This window comes from Rhinoderma darwinii, chromosome 5 (assembly GCF_050947455.1).
Source record: "Rhinoderma darwinii isolate aRhiDar2 chromosome 5, aRhiDar2.hap1, whole genome shotgun sequence".
In the NCBI taxonomy this organism is placed as follows: domain Eukaryota; kingdom Metazoa; phylum Chordata; class Amphibia; order Anura; family Rhinodermatidae; genus Rhinoderma; species Rhinoderma darwinii.
The window spans coordinates 176,575,800-176,600,237 of NC_134691.1; positions in this window are offsets into that span (position 1 = coordinate 176,575,800).

The window sequence follows — 24,438 nt, forward strand, 5'->3', positions numbered from 1 at the left end:
AATATAGTAATTACAGTCATGATCTATGTGGTTACATTATTGATGTTTTTCCATTTCTAATGACCCATAATTATTTTTAATTTAATAGCAGGTACTACTTACAACTCACAGGTGTTTCTATGGGAGCAAAGTTCTCTCAGTCTGTGGCCAATTTAGTCATGGCTTGGTGGGAGGAATTTATGATTTTTCGCCCAGATAATCCATTTTATGTGCATTGGTATGGCAGATATATCGATGATCACTTATTCATCTGTGAGGGAGATGTGTCTGCCATAACAATGTTCATGGAATACATCAACACTAACGACTGTAATTTAAAATGTACACATTCTTTTAATACAGAATCCATTTCATTTTTGGATTTAAAACTGGAATCTAAAGCGAGCGAATTAATCAATAGCAGTAGATATCGTAAAAAAATTACAGGCAACACAATATTACATGCTTCCAGTAGCCATCCAAAACACACAATCATGTCAATACCAGTAGGGGAATTAATACGAGCGAAAATAAATTGTACTAATGCGGAACATTTTTCCCATCAACAACAACAAATTTTCCAAAGATTGGATAAAAGGGGTTACAAGAAATGGACCCGGATAGAGCCAAATCTGTTGTGAGCACTAAAACACAACATCAATTACTATTTGACACAAAAAAGCATAACGTGACAACTAAAAAACATATTCCCACTCGTTTTACAGTATAACAACCAGTTCATTAAAATTAAAAATATTGTTCACAAATATCTCCCCATTCTGAGAGATGATATAGAATTTGATGGCATACTTGAACAGGGATGTAGGATTGTGTCTACTGGGAAATACTTTATCTCCATCTTTATATGCATCAGAAAGAAGCAAACCTACTTGGCTACAACAGCATGGTTTTTTCAGGTGCGGCTCACATCTCTGCAAAGTATGCACTTATGTTCGCCCCAGTAAAAATTTTCATAATTCCAGTGGAGAGAGACTTTTTCCCATAAAAGAGTACATTAATTGTAATAGTGAACTGGTCATATATGTCATTGAATGCAAAGAATGTAAACTCACGTATATAGGTTGTACTACCCGTAAGTTCAAAACTCGAATTCTGGAGCATTTGGGATACATCAGAAATCCACCCTATCTAGTATTTCCAATGCAGCAAAACATTTCATTTTTGCTGCTCATATGCAATAGAAAAAATCAAAACCACAGTGAGAGGGGGCAATTAAAAACACTTTTTGATAGGGAGGCCTTTTGGACATACCATTTAAATACAAGGATTCCAAAGGGCTTGAATTTGAGAAAAGAGCTAATGTATCATTACTGATATTGACATAGATTCTCTTTTTCTCTTCACATCACAAATTATGTTTTTTTGACATTACTGAATTGAGATCTAGATCGCTTGCTTCTCTTTTACTGATAAAATAAACTATTGTTAGTAACTCAAAATTTAACATCTAATATCTGATGTTCAACATTAGACTTTATTCATTATTTTATTAATGTTATCAAACAAAATTTCTGTAGATACCATGCATTTGTATGTGCCGACCATTCCAGTCTCTGGTCCAAAAATTCCAGTAAAACTATATCGGTAATAATAATATCTATTTCATATTGACCAAATTAGGCACTGTTCACACTGAGTTGTTTTTCTGCCACGTTTTTAACACGCTGAAAAATGCGTCAAATGACACCTGTGGTGCATAACTATACCCGAAAAAAAAATCCCGAGTTGATTGATTTTTTTTCAGGCAGAATTTCCTGCATGCAGAAAGCTCCATGTGAACAGAGCTCTACAAAAACACATATTTCAAGAATATATTTCATTCATTATAAATATTTATATGATAATATTCAACCATTTAGGCCCCCTATCTCAAGTTACGTGCAACACATTGGAATAGGTAAACAGGTGTATATTTACCATTTTGTTCAGTTTGGGTTTTTGACACACTGCAAATTAAGCACAAAAAATGGACACCTGTAATGCATAACTATTCCCCCCACCCAAAAAAACGAGATTGATTACAGTACTACGGGGTCTGTGTGTCGCAACCCTACTGATCATATACTGATGATCCTATGGATAGTTAATCAGTATGAAAAACCACCCCTTGCCCGGAAAACCTCTTCAATGGAGATCAAGTTGGAGATTGTAGAAGCTTGTGTTTGTTTGTTTTTTAACACTGAGCTTCACCATTTTTCCTTGTATTTCATTTTATTACTGATTGCACAGTTCAATAGAAGAAAAGCTTATAGAGGAAACTACTCTGTTTCCTGATTTACTTATTATTAGGCCTCATTTACACGAGCGTATTATACGCGCGTGCGACGCGCGTGCTTTTCACGCGTGTCGTACGCACCTATAATAGTCTATGGGGCTGTTTAGACGATGCGTGAATTTTGCGCAGCGTGAGTGCGTTGCGTAAAACTCACGACATGTTCTATATTCTTGCGTTTTTCAGGCAACACGCACCCATTGACTTCAATGGGTGCGTGAAAACAACGCATGCCACACTGACGGTCCTGCGTTGCATGCGCGAAAATCACGCAAGAGCTGTCAAAAGGATGAATGTAAACAGAAAAGCACCACGTGCTTTTCTGGTTACAAACATCCAAACGGAGTGTCAAATTAGAGATGAGCGCACCGAACTTCACCGGGTTCGGCCGAACTCGTTTTAACCGAACCCGGCAAAAAATGTTCGGGTACGCGACGTCAGGAGACAGTCACTGCCCACGGTGCTGAAAGACTTAAACTGTTTCAGCACCATGGACAGTGACTTTCGATCACAATATACATATACGTGTAAAAAAAAAAAGAAGTTCTGACTTACCGATAACTCCCGGCTTCTTACTCCAGTCCGACCTCCCGGGATGACAATTCAGGCCAAGTGACAGCTGCAGCCAATCACAGGCCAAGCACAGGCTGCAGCCAATCACAGGCTGCAGCGGTCTCATGGCCTGCCGCGTCATCCTGGGAGGTGGGGCCGGATGACAAGAGAGGGACGCGTCACCAAGGCAACGGCCGGGAGACCGGACTGGAGGAAGCAGGCAGTTCATGGTAAGTGTGAACGTCTTTTTTTATTCACAGGTTGGTGTAGATTGTGATCGGCATTCACTGTCGAGGGTGCTGAAAGAGTTACTGCCGATCAGTTAGCTCTTTCAGCACCTTGGACAGTGACGGGCGTCGACTACCTCATCTCTATGATGGCGGCTGCGCGAAAATCACGCAGCCGCGCATCATACACGGATGACACACGGAGCTGTCAATTGCCTTTTGCGCACGCAAAACGCAGCGTTTTTTTGCGTGCGCAAAACGCACACGCTCGTGTAAATGAGGCCTTACTCAAATAGCTAGGTCTGTGAAATATTGAACTTGATGGACATGTTTCTTTTTCCAATCTAAATTACTATGTAACAGCTGAAAGACAAATATAATTGTTTGACTGGGTTCACACGTTGCGGCAGTGTACTGCATTTCTTTAACTGTGAATTGTTTTACAATGCAATTGTTGGCCACTCAGCTTATGCAGGGGAAAAATTTAAAAAACAGGTTTTAATCTGTAAAATCCATGCAGCCAAAAACTGCATCGCAAAACTTTTTACCATGCACAGAACTGTACATTGCATTTAAAATGGGGACCTTCCCATTCCTCAAGCATGGGAGATCCTTGAAATGTTGTACAGGTTTGCTGATGCTCATTCCATGTAAGTAAACGTCTCCACGCTGAACTTTGCTAAAAGCAATAAGTGGTATTGGTAAACATCCATATGTACTACTAGTAAAATACCATATTCATTAAACAAAAAAGTGATATATTCTGATTTGAGTATCATTGCATATGTATCGTGATACTTGCACTTATTATATATAAAGAAGCGAATCATTGAAATACTTGTGTGTGTCGCGCATTAATATTATGTGATTTGATTTGGAGAGATTACGACTTTATGCACAGGACTTTTGGAGGTTTACTTAATTGTTGGTTATTGATGTTTGAATGCTACAGGTTGTTTTACGGAAGCCCGTGTTTGCTTTTTAGTTAGAATACGGATATTGTAAATGGAAATGGCTGTTGTGATTAGAATCACTTCTACACTTAAAGAGGACCATTCTAAGGCTGGATTCACACGAGCGTTGTGTTTTTGCGCGCGCAAACAACGCGGCGTTTTGCGCGCGCAAACACCATTTGACAGCTGCGTGTGTCATCCGTGTCTGATGCGCGGCTGCGTGATTTTCGCGCAGCCGCCATCATAGAGATGAGTCTAGTCGACGCCCGTCACTGTCCAAGGTGCTGAAAGAGCTAACTCTTTCAGCACCCTCGATAGTGAATGCCGTGAAAAAAAGAAAAAGTTCGTACTTACCGAGAACTTCCCGGCCGTTGCCTTGGTGACGCGTCCTTGGTGACGCGCCTCTCGACATCGGGCCCCACCTCCCTGGATGACGCGGCAGTCCATGTGACCGCTGCAGGCTGTGCTTGGCCTGTGATTGGCTGGAGCTGTCACTTGGCCTGAATTGTCATCCCGGGAGGTCAGACTGGAGGAAGACGCCGGGAGTTATCGGTAAGTCAGAACTTCGTTTTTTTTTTACAGGTTCATGTTTATTGGGATCGGTAGTCACTGTCCATGGTGCTGAAACAGTTTAACTCTTTCTGCACCATGGACAGTGACTATCTCCTGACGTCGCGTACCGATAATTTTTTTGCCGGGTTCGGCCAAATCGAGTTCGGCCGAACCCGGTGAAGTTCGGTTCGCTTGTCCGGCTTCGCTAATCGCAAAGACACTCCGTTTGGATGTTCGGAAACAGAAAAGCACGTGGTGCTTTTCGGTTTACATTCATCCTTTTGACAGCTGTTGCGCAAACACGCAGTTCGCACGGAAGTGCTTCCGTGCGACATGCGTGGTTTTCACGCACCCATTGACTTCAATGGGTGCGTGATGCGTTGAAAACGCTGAATCAACGGACATGTCGTGAGTTTTTTGCAACGGAGCAACGCTGTGCAAAAAACGCTGCCATGTCTGCACGGCCCCATTGACTAATATAGCTACGGGCAACGCACGTGAAAATCACGCGCGTTGCACGCGCGTATTTTACGTTCGTCTGAATAAGCCCTAATAATGAAAGTATGTTAGGAAATTACCATATATGCAGTTACACTATATAATATACAGGTGTGGTGTAAGTTCACTAAGGATAAACTTAGGCTTTAAAGGACGAGTGTCGCAAAAAAAAATGTTTTTATATCAATTTGCTTTTAGTGTTTTATTAAAAAAAAAAATATTTGTCTTTTACTTTTTTTTATTTTTTCACTTTTTATTGTCCATGGGGGCTGCCATTTTTTTTTCCATCTCTGTATTAACGACACATACAGACATGGAATATGGCACATACAGTCCCATAGTGAATGCGAACGGGGCCCGTTCCATCCACTATGCTGTACACCGTCTGTGTGGGAACGGCGCATGCGCCGCTCCCACACAGTCCAAATTGAAGGTCTTCGGCCGAGCGATGTCTGGCGCCATTTTCTTGTGGACCGGAAGCCGCGGCTGGACAGTAAGATTACTACTTCCGGTCGCGGCTTCCGGACTTGTGCACTTGGAGCGGAGGTAGCAGATGGAGCGGACGGACCGGAGGGAGCGGCGGCTGCAGGAGCAGGTAAGTTAGGTCTGTGTATGTACGTGTTTTACTGTGTGTTTACTACTGTATGTTAACCTACTACACTGTGTGTTAGCTCAAAAAATGGCGACACACAGTGTAGGAGGTTTGACCGTTCAATCCCCTCCTTTCTCCTGGCACTAGCCAGGATAAAGGAGGGGGGATTCTGTGAGCTCACTAGAGCGAGTGCTTTTTCTCAAATTTTGCAGCATAAAGCAATGTGGTTGCTTTACCACATGCAATGCTGCAATTTTGGGAATTGCTCCATCTAGTGACCAGCACTGGGAAATGTTATAAATTAGAATCTAATTTATAATATTTCCTGACTCGTGAAAAAATTAAAAAAATTAGGACAATGTTTAATCACTTATACACTAACTGTTTAACTAAAAAAAAAAAAAAAAATGTTCTAGCGACACATTCCCTTTAAGTTTTTCAGTGGTATATCTTTAATCTAGACTGTATGACTTAAAGAGGCTCTGTCACCAGATTATAAGTGCCCTAACTCCTACATAATCTGATCGGCGCTGTAATGTAGATAACAACAGTGTTTTTTATTTTGAAAAACGATCATTTTTGTTATGAGCAATTTAAGATTTATGCTAATTAATTTCTTAATAGACAACTGGGCGTGTTTTTACTTTTTAACAACTGGTTGTACAGAATAGAATCACACTGTGTGTGCAATGAAAGAAGCTGGGCTGGAACAATGAGAAGTGTATGATGCTGATTGGTCACTGATTGGTCAGCGTCATACACTTCTCTTCACAACGCCCACTTGGTAAAAAGTAAAAACACGCCTAGTTGTCTATTAAAAAACTAATTAGCATAAATCTAAAATTGTTTATAACTTGCTCAAAAAAACACTGTTGTTATCTACATTACAGCGCCGATCAGATTATGTAGGAGACAGGGCACTTACAATGTGGTGACAGAGCCTCTTTAAGCATATCCTCATCTAGTGTGATATGTGTGTGATTTAAAATGCCAGACATAAAAATATTAGATGTTCAGTGATGCTGTACTATACTGTAAGATTTGTAAATCCCTCATTAGCATTTAACTTTTCATCTGGGGATGAAATATATTTCAAGAACTTAATGCTTGTTTAGTAAAACACTATGTAAATGTTTTCATTAATGAATTGCCTCTTTACTTAGATTTGAAGAAAGAAAATAATTAGCATTTAGTTTCTCAACATCTTTTATCTAATTAAAATGAGCTAGCGGCCTTCAATGTGGCTCGTGATAAACTAAAAAAAAGAATAATGAAAGAAAAAACTATACAAAAATAGAGATAAATAAATGGTATGATGACTTCTCAATTTGATGTATATATTGTGCCATTTATTGTGCCATCTAAGGTTACGATAACATTGTTAGATGCTTAAAACAGAATAGTATCACACTTTCTAAAGTGTCATGAATACTGGAAGCAAAGGACACTAAGTGGGTGTTTAATTTAGACTCCCTGTAGAGTCTTTATCATATATTTAGAGGTAAAAATGCATTTTTACTGACAAGTGGGTCTTTCAGTTTCCTTTTGTTTAGCTAATTAAACAGGTCTCATATATCTTGGCTAATGTCTAATTGGAACTGTTTGCACCTCTGTATAACAGTAGGAGGCCAGTTAAACAAGACAAAGATGGGAATTACGTACTTTATCTATTTTCAATTACTAGGATGGATGTTTTAAAGTCATGTGCCACAGTGAATAACAGTACAACTCTAAGCAGGTACTATTCATGATTAAGAACTTTGTTGTTCACAGTGAGAAAATGAAAATACGTGCATGTGTATTCGCAATTGATAAATGTTTGTGGTAGCAAAAACGATCAATGAATACTGTAAATTCTAATTCCATTACTCAAGGTTAGATTAACTAAAACTGCACCCTGATTTAACATGGCCTTGTACAATCTTTCAGCGTCGAAAATGTAAAGATAATATGAAAAATTACAGAGACTTGCCATGTTAAAAATGCATTGCTTCTTTAAAAAACTAATAGCTACAAAGTCTTGCTTACAAAAGTACTTTTTCTGTGTTAAATTCTAAGAAGTATTTCTCATGTTGAAAAATTCTGGTACACTAATATAGAGGATTAATACAATACGTTGAGCATTACAACTGTGTTCTAATGTTTACAGCTTTATTGTTACTTCTGTTTATAACCAAGGTTATAAATAATTGATTTTAGTTTATATTAGTTTAGATATTACATTATTACTACCAATAATATTTATATTAGCTAGTAATCAATACTTTTGAATGTGGACTCTCTATCGATCTATGTATCTATCTATCTGTCTGTCTGTCTGTCTATCTATCTATCTATCTATCTATCTATCTATCTATCTATCTATCTATCTATCTATCTATCTATCTATCTATCTATCTATCTATCTATCTATCTATCTATCTATCTGCCTATCTATCACTGAGCACTCACATTAGGGTATTACTTCCTGTTTTGTAGTGACCATTTTTGTTACTCTGATCCTGGCCATTACACCTCTTGCCCACGACCGAGTTTTGGCCTTGAAAAGCGGTTCATGTGTCAGACAAATTTCCAGGCCCGACCGCGGTACAGGTCAACGGGACTCCTGGCATCATAGACATTTATGATGCTAGGAGTCTCTGTCTCCTCACGGAACTGATGTTTTGTACTAAACAAAATTATACAGTACGGAAAAGCAGTTCCGTGGGGGGGCAGAGACACCTAGCATCATAAATGTCTATGATGGCAGGAGTCCCGTCCACCTGTACCGCGGTCGGGCCGGGAAATCCGGCTGACACAGGGACCGTTTTTCATGGCTCGTGTGCAAGAGGTGTTAGTGTAGAAGTATAAGACTGGCCATACATTTTAGCTAACTGTTGGTCGACCGCTCATTTGGCCAACAGCTATTCCATCCGGCACCCCCATTCACATACACGCTCTATTCGGTAGCGCCGAAATTGGTGGGTTTGGCCGACATACATCTAATGTGTATGGCCAGCTTTATTGTCAATTACAGACATCTTCCTGCAGATGCTCACATTAGGCAGCTTGGGGCATTCCTTCTAATGACATACATATACATAATTCTGTGTTGAGGGGTTAAAGTTCAGAGAACCTTACTACAACCCGAGAAAATGAAAAGTAGTCTCTTTCTTACTCTTTGACACAGTTTCCCACACTGAGCAACTACTTTTGTCTTGGTACTGTAACAGTGGGGTACGATGGTGAGGACCCTGCAACCTTGTCGCAGGAAAGATAACAACTCTAACTTTTATTTTGCATTTAAATAAATTATATATATATATATATATATATATATATATATATATATATATATATATTGTGTATATAACATTCATTTAACTATGCTTATGGTACACATACATGGACACAAGTAGTATGTACATTTCTTCCCAATCTGGGAGGTGCAAAAATTGTTTGTGAAAAATATGTGCATTATTCTCTTTACAGAGAGGCAGATTCTTAGATACAATTCAGGCAGGCAAGATGGCTAGCTTGTTATGGTGACAGGCACATATAAAGCCAAGGGCACCCCTCACTCATATACAAGGGCTATGTGATAGGGCTTAGTAGGCCTGACGTTGGTGGCTGCTACTGCGTGCTTTGGACTTAATTCCTCTTGTGCTAGGCTGCTTTGTAAATCTGGCCTTATAAGCCTTCACATGAATTGACTTTCCCCCTTGTAAAATTCTATGCAGGCCAATACTGGTACCCCTTTTATGATTATCTTCGGCCACGCTTCTCCTACGTTCCCTTACTTGACCGCCCATCCCAGTTATCAGTATAGTGGGGCCTCACACACCACCCCTGCTTGCTCGTCAGGACCTGTTGCCACCCAAGGCCAAACGATGTCCTACTGACTAGGTCGGTGCCCACCAGTCAAACTCCAGCTCCACAGCTCCAGCGCTTCAAAAGATAGTGGTATAAATCCGCCTTCCATCTCCACAGCAGCTTTTATCTTCTTCCCCTGTCACAGCAGCATTTCTCTTCCCTATAGAATGCAGTAGCTCAGGTAACGCCAATATTCCACCGAATAGCATGCTCATCTCTGTTTTATAAAGCGCCGCCCCAGGTGTGGATTTAAAGAGGCTCTGTCACCAGATTATAAGTGCCCTATCTCCTACTTAATGTGATCAGCACTGTAATGTAGATAACAACAGTGGATTTTATTTGGAAAAACTATCATTTTTGAGCAAGATATGAACAATTTTAGATTTATGCTAATTAGTTACTTAATAGACAACTGGGCATGTTTTTACTTTTTACCAACTGGGCGTTGTACAGAGGAGTGTATGACGCTGACCAATCAGTGACCAATCAGCGCCATATACTTCTCATTGTGCCAGCCCAGCTTCTTTCACTGCACAATCACACTGTTTCAATGGGCTGGAACAATGGGAAGTGTATGACGCTGATTGGTCACTGATTGGTCAGCATCATACACTGCTCTGTACAACGCCCAGTTGGTAAAAAGAAAAAACACGCCCAGTTGTCTATTAAGAAACTAATTAGCATAAATCTAAAATTGCTCATAACTTGCTCAAAAATGATCGTTTTTCAAAATAAAAACCACTGTTGTTATCTACATTACAGCGCCGATCAGATTATGTAGAAGATAGGGCACTTATAATCTGGTGACAGAGCCTCTTTAAGGGCCTAAATTGAAAAGGTAAACAAGCCAAGCACCTGCTTTACGTGGTTAAAACAGTCATCAAACACAAAACATAAGCAATGCAATTTGTTTGCGACATCTTCTCCACTGCAGAATATTGCACCTATTATTCTCCCAAGTTGTCAGATAATGGACGTTTTCTTTAATGTACAAGGTTTACCTGTAGTTCAGGTAATAAGAATACACTGTAACAACAAAAACAACGTATACCAGTTGACAACAGCGCTTAAAGGCGCATTACACCAGACATATAGCAAATATGCCAACAATAGAATTGCTAATACAAATGTGCCAGGCAGAGAACAGCTCAAACAAGTGTGACAACCACAATGCCACTATCACACAGTTCACTTATCTCCTTTATTGTTATGGACTACTGTCAATTCCTCAGGGTGACAGTATGTTAGACTACTGATGACATAGCATCTATGTGAGCTGAAAGGTTGCAATTTTAGTGGTTTTTGATAAGGTGGTAGTTGGGGGTAGCTAGGTCTCACATCATGACTCATGACCCCACCAACCTTGCTGAAGACTCTACAAAAAGTTAATTGTGGGGGGACAGGCTAGCATTGGCAAACTTGGTTGGTTCAGGTAACTGCTTTAGTCTAAGCACAGTAGAAGGAAGTCGGCACCACTCTCAATCCTCACAGCATGGAACAGGCAGATAGATGCAAGTGGAATCAGGGTTTTTCTCATTTAGGCAAAATTTGGGCGGTGCTCAGCATAAAAACAGACGGTCTTGTAGTATAATATAGATGAAAGAAATGAAAATGCGACACTCACCCGTTTGCAAATCTTCTTAACTTTATTGTGTCACCTTGGCGAGGGTAAAAGCATTACAGGGAGGACAGCTAGTTGTAGGTTACAGCCTGTTTCGCGCTGGAGATCGCGCTTCTTCTGAAGAAGAAGCGCGACCTCCAGCGCGAAACAGGCTGTAACCTACAACTAGCTGTCCTCCCTGTAATGCTTTTACCCTCGCCAAGGTGACACAATAAAGTTAAGAAGATTTGCAAACGGGTGAGTGCCGCATTTTCATTTCTTTCATCTATATTAACTGCTTTAGTCTGTTGATGCAAAAGGCAGATCCTGGATTTGTCATTTTTCTCGGGCCAGCCAAAATAATCCCCCCATTTTACTTTTATACTTTTTTTTTATTTATAATTTCTTAGTTGAGTTTTTGAATAAGGGTAATCATTTACCTATTTGTCCACCTCTTATTCTTAAATGGTGGGTTCACTGCCACATACCCTTTTTCATTGCCAATTTTAATCCAGCAACCAGCTCTGTAGCAGTTGTGCTACAATTTCCATTTTCTTCCCTATTCCTTCCAAATACTGTAGTTATTGCTATGCACTGTTGATTACAATTTGTGTGGTCGGTCAACATTTTGGCCAAGCTTGCGCCCTCCTCTGTCACAGTATCAAATCCTCTTATACCTCTATCTGATTTACAGCGAGCACCAAAAGGTATAATACATTAAATACATCCTGGAATCAGGAGACAGGTGATAGCGCTGTAGAAGAAAAATGTATGCTAGTTCACAGCATCTTATATACATACATGCTGTAAGGCATCCATAGGTTTCTATTGCACAGATATTTGACTTATTTGCCAGTTTCTGGGGTGGGTATGTGGAAATAATGTATGCACTTCTCTTTTTGATATTAATTGACTGAGGTTAATAGAGCAATATAAATAATTCTATATGATTTTTTCCAGCTTGAGTGCTTGACTTTATTTCCCATAATACTTTCTGTGTTTTTGTATGTTTATTAGGGTATGTTCACATGCAGTGAGCAAAAACGTCTCAAAATATGGAGCTGTTTTCAAGGGAAAACAGCTCCTGATTTTCAGATGTTTGTTAAGCCACTCGCGATTTTCGCGGCGTTTTTCGCAGCATTTTTTACGGCCGTTTTTGGACCTTTTTTCAATAGAGTCTATGGAAAACGGCTCCAAAAACGCCCCAAGATGTGTCCTGCACGATGTTTGGAGGCGTTCAGCTTCCGAATTTTTGGCCATTTTTCAAGAGTTTACGGCCCGAAAAACGGCCGAAAATAGGGAGTGTGAACATGCCCTTACTATTTTGGCGCTCAGCACAGCAATTAGATTTTCTCGACGTTGTATAGCTTGGAGATTTGTGTTGTTATCTAGTTCTTTGTATTTTTATTTCTCAATGTATGTGGCAAGGAAGATAATGTGTTTGGCTGAGCTATATGTTAGTATCGGAGACACAGATCAGTGATTAACTCCACTATTCTCAAGGCTTCTCTTAAATAAAAAGAGCAATACCAGTTTAGCCAAATAATTGTGGATAAAATGCAAGGCTTAACTCAACTGGTCCATGAATTAGCCGAACATCTGGTGCATCAGGAGACTGCTGCTGCATCAATACCTATTTCTGAGTTAAATCTTTGTGATTGCTTTTCTGTTTCCAAAAAAAGTTCATATCCTTTTTATAACCACTTGCAGACCGCCCATAGATGATAAACGTCTGGCGGTCCACAATTAACTCTGCAGGGATGTTCCAGAACGTCCTGCAGATTTAGGTTATGTTCACACAGTTTTTGCAGGCAGAAAAATCTGCCACAAAATTCCTTCAGAATTCACATTTTGACCTGCCCGCACCTTCTTTGCCGCATTTTTCACATGATTTTTTCAGCTGCGGCCATTAAACGCCACAGGTATAAAATGCTGTGAAAACCTCTTTCTCTGCCTCGCATTGATGTCAATGGGAGGTCAGAAACCAAAACGCGAGAAGAAAGAGCATGCCGCAAGCTTTTTTTCCGCTCGCGGGAAAAAACGCCTCCACCTCTTATTGAAATCAATGGGAGGCAATTTCAGACGGTTTTTGGTGCTGTTTCCAATGCGGTTTCTGCATCAAAAGCAGCACAAAAAAAAACTCAGTGTGAACTAGTCCTTATACTTTTTTCCGCTCTCTAGCGTAATTTAGCTCCGTGATACAGCTGTCTATAGAGCTGATATCACGGAGCTCTGCCCAGAGACCAATCAGCGTGGTCTCTAGGCATGTGATCATTGTGACAGCTTGTCACAATGATCACAATACTTTCCCCGTCGGCGTCGCTTCCCCATCCTCGTGGCACACTATGCCTCCCCTCGCAGCATCCCCCCACTGCCCTTGTGGCACCGCCCACACCCTGTATCTTCTCCCTCTCCTGGCAGGCTGTCAGGGATGAAGAACAAGTAGTAAATAAAACACACACTTTTTTTCTCCAATAAAAATATTTCTTTCTATATTATCTATATTATCTATTATCTGTTATTCTATGTTATCTATCTAACACCAGATGTTAAAAAAAAACACTTAAATTCACATATTCACATTTTTTTATATTAATTTCCCTTTTTTCCTTTTACATTTTTTAAAAAGTAAAATATATCTATTATTGTTTTACACAATATGGAAGTTTAACATGTTCGGAGCAAAACAAGACCAAACACATGTAGGTTGGAAGAGTAATAGAAGAGCAATTTGCTTTTAAATCGGCACATGGGTAAAACTTGAAAATGGGCCTGGTCTGGAAGGGTGGGGGGGTAAATCCTCTGGTCAGGAAGTGGATAAACTTTGTTTTAGATTCTGCCCTCATTACCTTAGGTTTAAAAAAAAAAGTGCGTCAGAATGGGATCACCTCTTTGCAGAGGGTACCTCAATTGTGAGCCTTTTTGTTGGCACCTGACCCCCAAAAACTGTCATCTGTGGATGCTCTTTTTTCTGCCCCTATGTCAGGTTCTCACCTGTACCCGATCCTGTGTCTGTGAACTGTGCTAGGCGCCACCGTTCTGATACTAGAGACAGCACCAAGCGAATGGCCACTCAGCCAATATGATCAGTAAATGGTTTGGCCAATTAGCTGGCCAGCTGGTCCAGAGACTCGGCCATCAGGCCAATCAGTTATCTCAGTGCCTTATTTAACTCCTGCTGGGTCTTCTGTCCTTCAGTTATTAACTTTTGTCCTAGTTTGTGAGCATACTGATATACTTGTGTTTTGATCTGGCTTCCTCTGACTACTCTAATGATTGTCCCTTTATTTCCTCTTATGTGCATTTTCCTGGACTGCCTGACCTTCAGTTTGTCTGCTGATTTTGCCACCTGTAGTAGTACTTGACACATCCTGTTCCTGTTTCTGAGTTTGGATATTGTTTTGCCTGTGATGTTCTCTCTTCTCTTTGTCCAAAGAGAGAATTTGGTTTGTAACTCCTGTAAATTTTGGAGTTGTCAAGTTTTATGCATTATAAGACTTTGTCATTTTGTATTTTAGAGTCTTTGCCTGCGGCTGTGGTTATGGGAATGCTCTGGATGCGCAAACATAATCCCATTATTGATTGACGACTGAGGGATATTATAAAGTGGAATTTTAGTGTGTTTTTTCTTGTATTACTCGGTCGATAAACTGTCTTGCCAGAGCATTTAAAATATATTTTTTATATATTTTCTGAAACCATATGTGATCATTTACCCCCTCATAGGGATTAGGACTGCTGAATTGATCTAATATTTAATTCTCATTTACCTAAGGCTAATATAATCTTTCTATTCCTGAATGTAAATCTCTAATGGAGCATATCACTGGTAGTCTATGTAGGGGTTTTATTATGCCATCTTTCTCTTCAGTAAAATTCAAAAAAAGGCTGCCTGCAGACAGAAATGAGCCCTGTTTTCCAACTATTATTTAAAGAGTAAAAATAAAAAAGTCTTTATTCGATTTGCAACAAGGACAGACTACATGAAATTTTAAAGTTAATGTCCATTTCTGACAGCAATTAGCACAGTGCCAGACTTGAGAGCTCTGTCTAGAAAGGGTTAAGTACCACAGCTACAGAGCGCTATATACAGTTGGTTATTAGTTAGATTCAAAGATGTCAATAGGACAATTATTAAAATAAAGGTAGAAGCCCCCCCGACATGTTTCGCTACGATGTAGCGTCTTCAGGGGTATCGGGGACTTTCTCTTCAGTAGGGGTAGGATTTTTATTTGTTGAAAAGAAAAACGGGAAGTGTGAGACCTAGTTGATATTTTTGGGAGCTTAAAGGGGTTTTCCCACTAAGAACATTTCTCGGTTATCCAAAGAATAGGTGATAAATGTATGATTGCTAGGGGCCCCACCACTGTGACCACCACTTATCACTAGAATAGGGGTCCTGACCCCCCATTCACCTCACTGCATGATCACTGTAAAGAAGGAATGTTAATGGTGCGGTGGTCGCGCATGTGCCCTGCCGCACCATTCCATGCTTATGTGACTGATGGAAAAATCTGATTCAAAATGCTTCTCACAATGATCGTGAAGTGGGGAGGAACGGGGGAGTCAGGACACCTATTCTAGTGATCCGTGGGGTTCCCATTAGTGGGGCCCCCCCCAGCGATCACAGATTTCTCACCTGTGGATAGGTGATAAATGTTCTTAGTGGGCATTCTTTTTTTTTTGCTAAACTTGATCTTGGAGGAGCTTATAATTGAATCCAGATCAAACATGAGGATGAATGGAAAACTGCCTTCAATACCCCGGAAGAACATATTTAGTGATGCCATTTAGGTCAAGAAATACAGTTTTCCTGAAATTTGTGAACAATATTTTCAGAATTTTTGTAGGACATATTGTAGTTGCCTGTTAGGATGAAATCTTAATTCTCTCTCTCCTGACCAATCTAGTTAGGTATTTCATGTTCATACTGTGACTAAAGTTCAGTGAGAGACATTTGTTTGCTAAAATTTAAAAATGTGTGTTTGAAGTTCAAAACGTGAAATTGCTGGGGTGTATTCTTTATTTTAGTGGTTTTCAAATACATCCAGCTAAGGTACGGGCCATCAAAAAATGACCACAACCTAAATGACATTGAAGGCTCTCCAAAATTTTCTTGGATTTGCAAATTACTACACAAAGTTTATTAAGGAATTTTCTAAGTTGGCCAAACCCAGGTTTTTTTTTTATAAAGGGGCTAATGTTTCCAATTGGAGACCAGAAGCCATGAACACTTTCAATCTTTTTCTGGTAATATTTGTAACTACATCAGTGTTGATTCATTTCAACCCACAACAGCCCTTTATTGTGGAACTTGGTGCCTTTGACGTAGGTGTGAGGGAAGTCTTGTCCCATGGGCCATCCAACTTGACTAACTTACGTCCATGTACTTATTTTTCCCATACGTTTTTCGCTCTTGAGAGGAACTATGATATTGGGAACCAATATCATAGTTGATGGAACTGAGCTTGATGGACCTGTGTCTTTTTTCAACCTATGTAACTATGTAACCAGTAGTTATTGGCTATTAAAGAGGCTCTATCAATCACCACATTATAAGTTCTCTATCTCCTACATAAGGAGATGGGCGCTATAATATAGGTGACAGTAGTGCTTTTTTATTTAGAAAAACGATCTATTTTTACCACGTTATTAGCGATTTTAGCTTTATGCTAACTACTTTCTTAACCTGTTAACGCCGAAGGACGAATATATCCGTCCTTTGCAGCTGCTAGTTTGCTCAGGAGGACAGATATATCCATCCTCTGATCGTGTGGGTACTGACAGTGTACACACGCGATCAGCGGCAGGAGCACGGCTGTTATACACAGCCTAGCTCCTGCTGCAACTGTCGGAATCGAAGCGCGCTCCGATTCCAGCAGTTTAACCCATTAAATGCCGCTGTCAATAGCGACAGCGACATCTAATGTGTTTGACAGAGGGAGGGATCTCCCTCTGTCACCCCATCGGCGCCCCCGCAAAGAAATCACAGGGCGCCGTTGGGTTTCCATGGCAGCCGGGGGCCTAACAAAGACCCCCAGGTCTGTCTTCAGCAAATGACAGGCAATAATGCTTTGGTATACTAAGTATACCAAAGCATTATATATGCGATCAGCAGATCGCATAGTGAAGTCCCCTGGTGGGACTACAAAAAAAATGTAAAGCAGTTAAATAAAGTTTGTTAAAAAAAAAAATTTACAGTCAAAATCAAATAACACATACACATATATGGTATCCCCGCGATCGTAAAAACCTGAACAATAAAATGAACACATTAATTAAACCGCCGGATGAACGGCGTCCAAAAAAAATGCAAAAAACTACGGCAAAAATCTCTCTTTTCTCCCATTCCCCCCATAAAAAATTAAATAAAAGTTATTCTATAAGTCCTATGTACCCCAAAATAGTACTAATGAAAACTACACATTGTCCCGCAAAAATCAAGCCCACATACGGCCACATTGACGGAAAAATAAAAAAATTACGACTCTTGGAATGCGGCGATGCAAAAACAAGTAATTTTTTTCTAAAAGGGTTTTTATTGTGCAAACGTAGGAAAACATATAAAACCTTTACATATTTGATATTCCCTTAATCGTGCCGACCCATACAAATAAGTTAACATGTTATTTACACTGCATAGTAAACAGCGTAAATTTATAACGTGAAAATCAATGCTGGAATAGCTGCTTATTTTCAATTCTCTCCTAAAATAAAGTTATAAAGTTATTAAAAGGTAATCGATATATTATAAGCATCTAAAATTACAAAATACAATTACAAAATACAACTCGTCCCGCAAAAAACAAGCCCTTATACGGCTATGTCGAAGGAATAAAAAAAAGTTACGACTCTTGGAATGCGACAGTGATAAAACAAAAAATAATCCTTGGTCATTAACGCGCAAAATGGCCTGGTCATTAAGGGGTTAATGCCCAACTAGGCGTGTTTTTACTTTAGACCAAGTGGGCATTGTATAGAGGAGTGTATGACGCTGACCAATCAGCGTCATACACTTCTCTCCATTCATTTCCTCAGCGCATAGGGATCCTGCTAGATCAGTATGTGCTGTCTTATACTGACGCATTAACGTTACTGAAGTGTTTAGACAGTGAATAGACATTCCTTCCAGCCAGGACGGGATGTCGTTTCACAATCCCGACACTTCGGTTACGTTTCTGTCGTACTTACAGCAGAGCAAGCGTAATCTCGCTGTAACCTGTCATTTACAGCGTGATCTCGCGAGATTACGCTTGCTCTGCTGTGAATATCACCTACATTATAGCGCCCATCTCCTTATGTAGGAGATAGGGCACTTATAATTTGGTGACAGAGCCTCTTTAAGTGGACTTTTGACGAATCATGACATTTCTTAAAGTGGGCTCAATATTGTCTTATGGTACTCACTAATCATAAAAAATTAACATACTGTATCTGGTGTCTGTTAAAAATTTGAATCTGAGACAGCCGATTTATAGTAAAGTTACGTCTGTTAAGCCAATCAGGAGGCCTGGCTGGTTGGCCACAAAGAAACTCAGTCTCAGGCCAATCAGTTTGCTAGGTGCTTTATTTAAATGCTCTGAGTTCTGGCTTCAGTAGTACAGTAGTTAATAGTTTTTTCCAACCTGGTTCTGTGCCTGTGTATTGCTGTTATCAACTGTATTTTCTATCCCGGCTTGTCTGACCACGTCTTCTGGATTCTCCTTCAAACTTGTTGCTATCAGTATCCATTTTATATCTTAACCTGTTAATAACCGTCCATAGGTGTTTTTACGGCGGCCACTAACAGGCTTTATTCCGATGCAGTAGGCTTTTTACAGCACTGCATCAGAATAAATAAACACCGCCGGGAGCAGGTAAACCTCTGGAGGTAGCTGGGGGCTGGGACTAGACCTGCTCGAGCAGCCGGGATCAATATCAGTATTGATCCCGCTCGTTTAACCTCTCAGATGCGGCGCTCAATAGTGGGCACAGCATCTGAGTGGTTTTTAGAGAAAGGCAGCTCCCTCTCTTTTACCCCACCAGCACCCCGAATTGTGATCGCAGGGTGCTGGTGGCTTCTATGGCAGCTGGGGGCCTAACAAAGACCCCCAGCTCTGCCTCTACTTGCCAGAGGCATGGCCTAACAGATGTCTGTCAGTTTTTTACTGACAGGCAGTAATACACTGCAATACAGAAGTAATTTTATAAATTAATAAAGAAAAATCCCAAGTTAAAAAATAATTAAAAACCCACTCTTTCCCCCTACAAAATGCTTTATTAAAAAATGTAAAAGAATTACACATATTTGGTATCGCCGCATCCATAACGACCCACCTATAAACTTATTACGTTATTTAACCCGCACGGTGAACGCCGTAAAAAATAAAATAAAAAAAACAATGCCAGAATTAGTTTCCTGTTCATCCTGCCTTCAAAAAAAATGTGATAAATAGTGATCAAAAAGTCGCATGTACTCCAAAATTGTATCAATAAGTTATGGCTTCTAAATTATGGCGAAACAAAAACAAATAATTTTGAAAAAAAAAAGTGTTTTTACTATGTAAAAGTAGTAAAACATAAGAAAACCATATAAATTTGGTATCACCGCAATTGTATTGACCCGCTGAATAAAGTTTTTATGTTATTTATACCACACGGTAAACAGCATAAATTTAGGATGCAAAAAAGTGTTTTGTGAAATTGCCGTTTTTTTTTCTATTACCACCAAAAAAAAGTTTATAAAAGTTGATCAATAAAATATATGTACTCCAGATATAAAAAATAACTTTGTCATTAAGGTCTAAAATAGGCTGGTCATTAAGGGGTTAAATAATCCATTTTGTGTTTTGAAGAATCATCTGTTTCTCTAAAAGAAGTAAATTAATGCTGGGATTGTCTGAACAATGATATGTTTTTGTTTCTTAACTAATGTCATGATTACTTGTTATGGAAAATATAGCTAAATATTCACCAGTTCATTATTATGAGAAGCAAGTCTGCCACCCTATACCCTCTGGGAACACAGTTTGTTTACCATTTTTGTTATAAGGAATAGACTGGTGATATGGCAGCTGTGGGGTCATTATGACCCATCAGTCGTAGTGATGTTGTATGTTATGGGAAATTCTAATTTTACATGTAAGGAGCCTTTTTTGCTTGTGATCGGCTCAGCACAAACAACTCCCCATTGTACATGATTGGCTGAGACAGAGTCAACGTCACATTGTAATTAATTGTCTAAGCTCAAGCCTACTCCCCTTTTGAGAGATATTATTGCATTTCTGTCAATAAAGCAGAGAAGGATGGTGGGTATACAAAGCATTGTCTCTGTGTTTCTTACTTCTCTCCGATATATTGATATAACATATGGATTTGGATCTGGATAAGTGTACTGACGGGTGTCTGTTGACACACCCACCTAAACCTTCAGTCTAATATATTTTGGCCAGGATTGCATCAACACCTGCCTTCCGTTTTGGTACATATAGTTCTCCTCCTGGTAATTTGACCCTTGGAACATTCTTGACTCTGCCTATGTCTCATTCTCTGCTTTTGTTGCTCTCTGAACTTATACCTGGCAATGACTACTTTCTACCTTCCATTTACATTTAAGTACTACTTGCTCTTTTACTGCCAGTTGGCGACTACTCTGGGACCTCCGACCTGGGGATTCCCTACAGCAAAGTCCACATCTCTGTATGGAGCTTAAAGGATGAAAACCAGGGTTCCATTAGGCTCTGTACCCCAGTTTAGCCAGCACTAAGCTGATTGTGGTTTCAGATATCGACAGGTGAGAACTAACATAACAGTTCTACTGATGACTCACTCTATGCCATAAATGATGCCAGGACGATGCTGCACTGTCTTCCTCAAGTTGTAACAGGAATTACATAATTTCAAGCACACACTTGATTGGCTCTTCAGAGAACCCAGTATATATCCTAAAATATTAAAAAATTTTACTACGTAACCATGGTACAATTCTGCATTAATCCATTGTTTGTGTTAGAGTAGTTACTTAGAGGCTCATTCTGTTTGTTTAGCTTGTTTTACAGTGTCTCAACTTTTTTCTCTCTTATGCAGGTCTATTTCTGGATATTTCTAAAATCAGCAGGCAGACAATGAAACCATGTTATTATATTTAGTTTTAAAACCACAATTAGCATATGCACTTGGCTCCACTGATAAGTTTTGACAGCCCAAAACAACGTTTTCTTTTTAGATAGCTGTAAATCCGTGTTTTACAAAATGTAAAAACAAAACTAGGCTGCTATGTTGACATTTTTATTGATAGATATCATCACTGTCATGAGACTAAATAATTTCATTATAATTCAACAATTGATTAGTGGCAGAATTTCACAACTTTATCATTTGTTTGTACAAAGTTTTATTTGTAATAGACTGGTTTCACACAGCCATAATAAGGCTGCATTTTATGGCCACAACATCTGGGCAAAACTATTGCAGGGTGCTATGGAGATCTAAGGCTAGTTCACTAGAACTGCTGGTGGTCCGAGTGTTGCCGCCATTTTATGGCCATGTGAAACCTGCCTTACATTAAGAAAATTAGAAATGCACATCACATTTTCAGTAGAATGCAAAGCACAAAACAAATAATTAGAAAGCAAAAAGTCTGTATAAACATGTTAAGATACTTGTCATGTACACTTTGTATTTTAGAGTACCAGAATACTATCAGAAATCTCTTTATAATTGTAACAATAAACATAAAAAAAATGAACCACTTGTTGTATAAGCATGCGTCAGGATTTTAATGCAGTATTTGCAGCAAATATTCCTTCTCTACTAATGGCTTTAGTAATTGTCTTTTTATACTTAAATTTGAATACCCCTGTATAAAATCAGTTTACATTTTACTTACAAATGTGTAATAGCATGATTTCACTTTTAAAATGCTATTTATTTTTAAGTCATACAGGAATTTGATTAAAAACAAAAAATAACTATTTTTTTCTTCCCTGAGGAAGACCCTGGTTCAGGGTCGAAACGTGTAGCTTTTATTCTGATTTTATGACATATATTCTCCTATCATGCATAAAAAACGCCCGTGGGAATGGAACGCAGTTTTTCCCATTAAAATCAATCGGCAGATGTTTGGAGGCGTTCAGTCCCTGCATTTTTAGCTGTTTTCCGGTCCGTTTACAGCCAAAAATTGGCTGAAAATATGTTGAGTGAACATATCCTTACGCAAATGAAAACTGTTTTCATCAGTCTTTCACTCAGTTCATTTAGGTCTGGTTCCATTTCTAAGACACACATTTTTTTTTAATCCTATAAAATACAGACATTCACTGAATCAATACAAACTGGAGTAAATTTATGTTTTCTTGCATCAGATAGCAGCCTGTAGAAATTAAAAGGATTAATTTTCATTTACTTTTGTTTTTGTCAAAACATGTATAAAAAGACTCAAAATGCAAAATCTGAGCCAGTAGAAATGGTGGTTGAAAAGAGACTTTACCTTGCTGAAACATAAAAATTGGAATTAAGGTTCTATTTCTTTTAAATTTGTTTCTCATGGCATTTTGCTATGAAGTTTCTTTGATGTAAGCAAATTGTACACACTCACAGTTAGGGATCCTCTTGACGGAAGAAAAAAATGGGATAGATGATAGATAGATATATAGATAGATAGATAGATAGGAGATCGATCGATAGATAGATAGATAGACAGATAGATAGGAGATCGATAGATGGATAGATGGATAGATAGATAGATAGATAGATAGATAGATAGATAGATAGATAGATAATAAAAAAAATACGTTTCTCCGCCACCAAAATACTAGCTCACCAAAATGAGGCCCTGCTCACACCGCAGAATTTCGCGCAAAATTCGGTCTCCCAATCATTTCAATGGGAGTCGGATGCTTCTTTTTCCTGCAAGCTAATTTTTTTCAGCTAACGGGGAAAAAGAAGCGTCCTGCCTGATCTTCGGGTGGATTCTGCCCGAACTTCCCATTGTAGTCATGGGAAAGAAAAATCTTCCTGCCAACGGCAGGAATAATTCCACGGTGGATGCTGAGGCCAGTGATTGGCTGCAGCAGTCACATTTGTCAACTTGATATCATCACTGCTCAGTAAGCAGAGATTGGTGGGGAGCACTGGATTGGCTGCCCAGGAGCGACGGGTGATCTAACAGGTAAGTTATGCTTCTTTTATAATTTGATGCCATTCCTGCACCCTTGCCCACTTTTGGCAGAAAACCCCGTTAAGGTCTCCAACCCCTAATGTCATTCCCTGCAGTGGGGCCCCGATCATGTGGCCGAGCAGAGCACATTGCAGAGGTAAAACCTGTGGTGTTGCTTTTGCAATGGGACGCCACAGCTCCAGAGAGCAGCGAACAGGGTGAGATCCCTGACAATGACATTATTTTTACTAGGCTATCCACATTATTTTTATATTTTATTATTTCTTCATGCAGGCCCTAGGTTTAATATCTATGAAAAAGTAGGTGTGTTTTATGACTAAATAATTAAGCAGAAGTTTTGCTTGTAACAATGAACAAAATTAATGAGTTCTGGTGAGAAAAAAATTCGAAAGAGAAAGGTTATTGGCTATAGCTGTTAATGAGAGGTCAATATTAATACGGATTTCTTCCTAATTAGTTCAACAAATGAGTAATAAAATAATCAAAGAAGGGTATTAAAAGGGCAAAGTGAAGAGAAAAGTAGATTTGTTTTCCACATATTATGAGAACTTTGCAGCAGTGAAAGTGCTTATGCAAGTTATATATTCTCCTCATGTTATTATTTCTATGAATTGTTATATTTATACTTGAATTTCTACCACAAGTGTGTGTACAATAGAACTACAGTATAATTATACATAACTCATGTGTATCTGAATGGCTTTATGTTGTTATATGTATGACTTATATAACTTATCAATCACTTTAAACCAGGTAATGGATTTGTTTGTTCTTGTAACAGTGCTGACTGCAATAAAACGGAAACACAGCCTGACAGTAGTGACTCCATTCCATTCTTCAGCTCAATCTTATTTACCTCTTTTAGAGGAAAAGATCTTCCTTTTGCCCAAAGTCCTTCTGTTCCGTTTTGCTCCTGATATGTCCTTGTATTGTAACTAGTCTAAATATTTGCAATAATACATTTACTATAATAATCATGCTCACTGTATTTTCCTGCCACAAACCCAATGGGCTCCTCAGTTGAGTGACATTCTATTCATCTGAAAAGATGTTGGCTGAATTACGTGTTCTCCTCTCTGTTCCTCGACCACATGTATTTCTTTCTATAAGTCTGTATATAAAACTGTATTCTGTAGACCTGAGTGATACCTATATATATATAAAACTATTTGTGTTTATATAG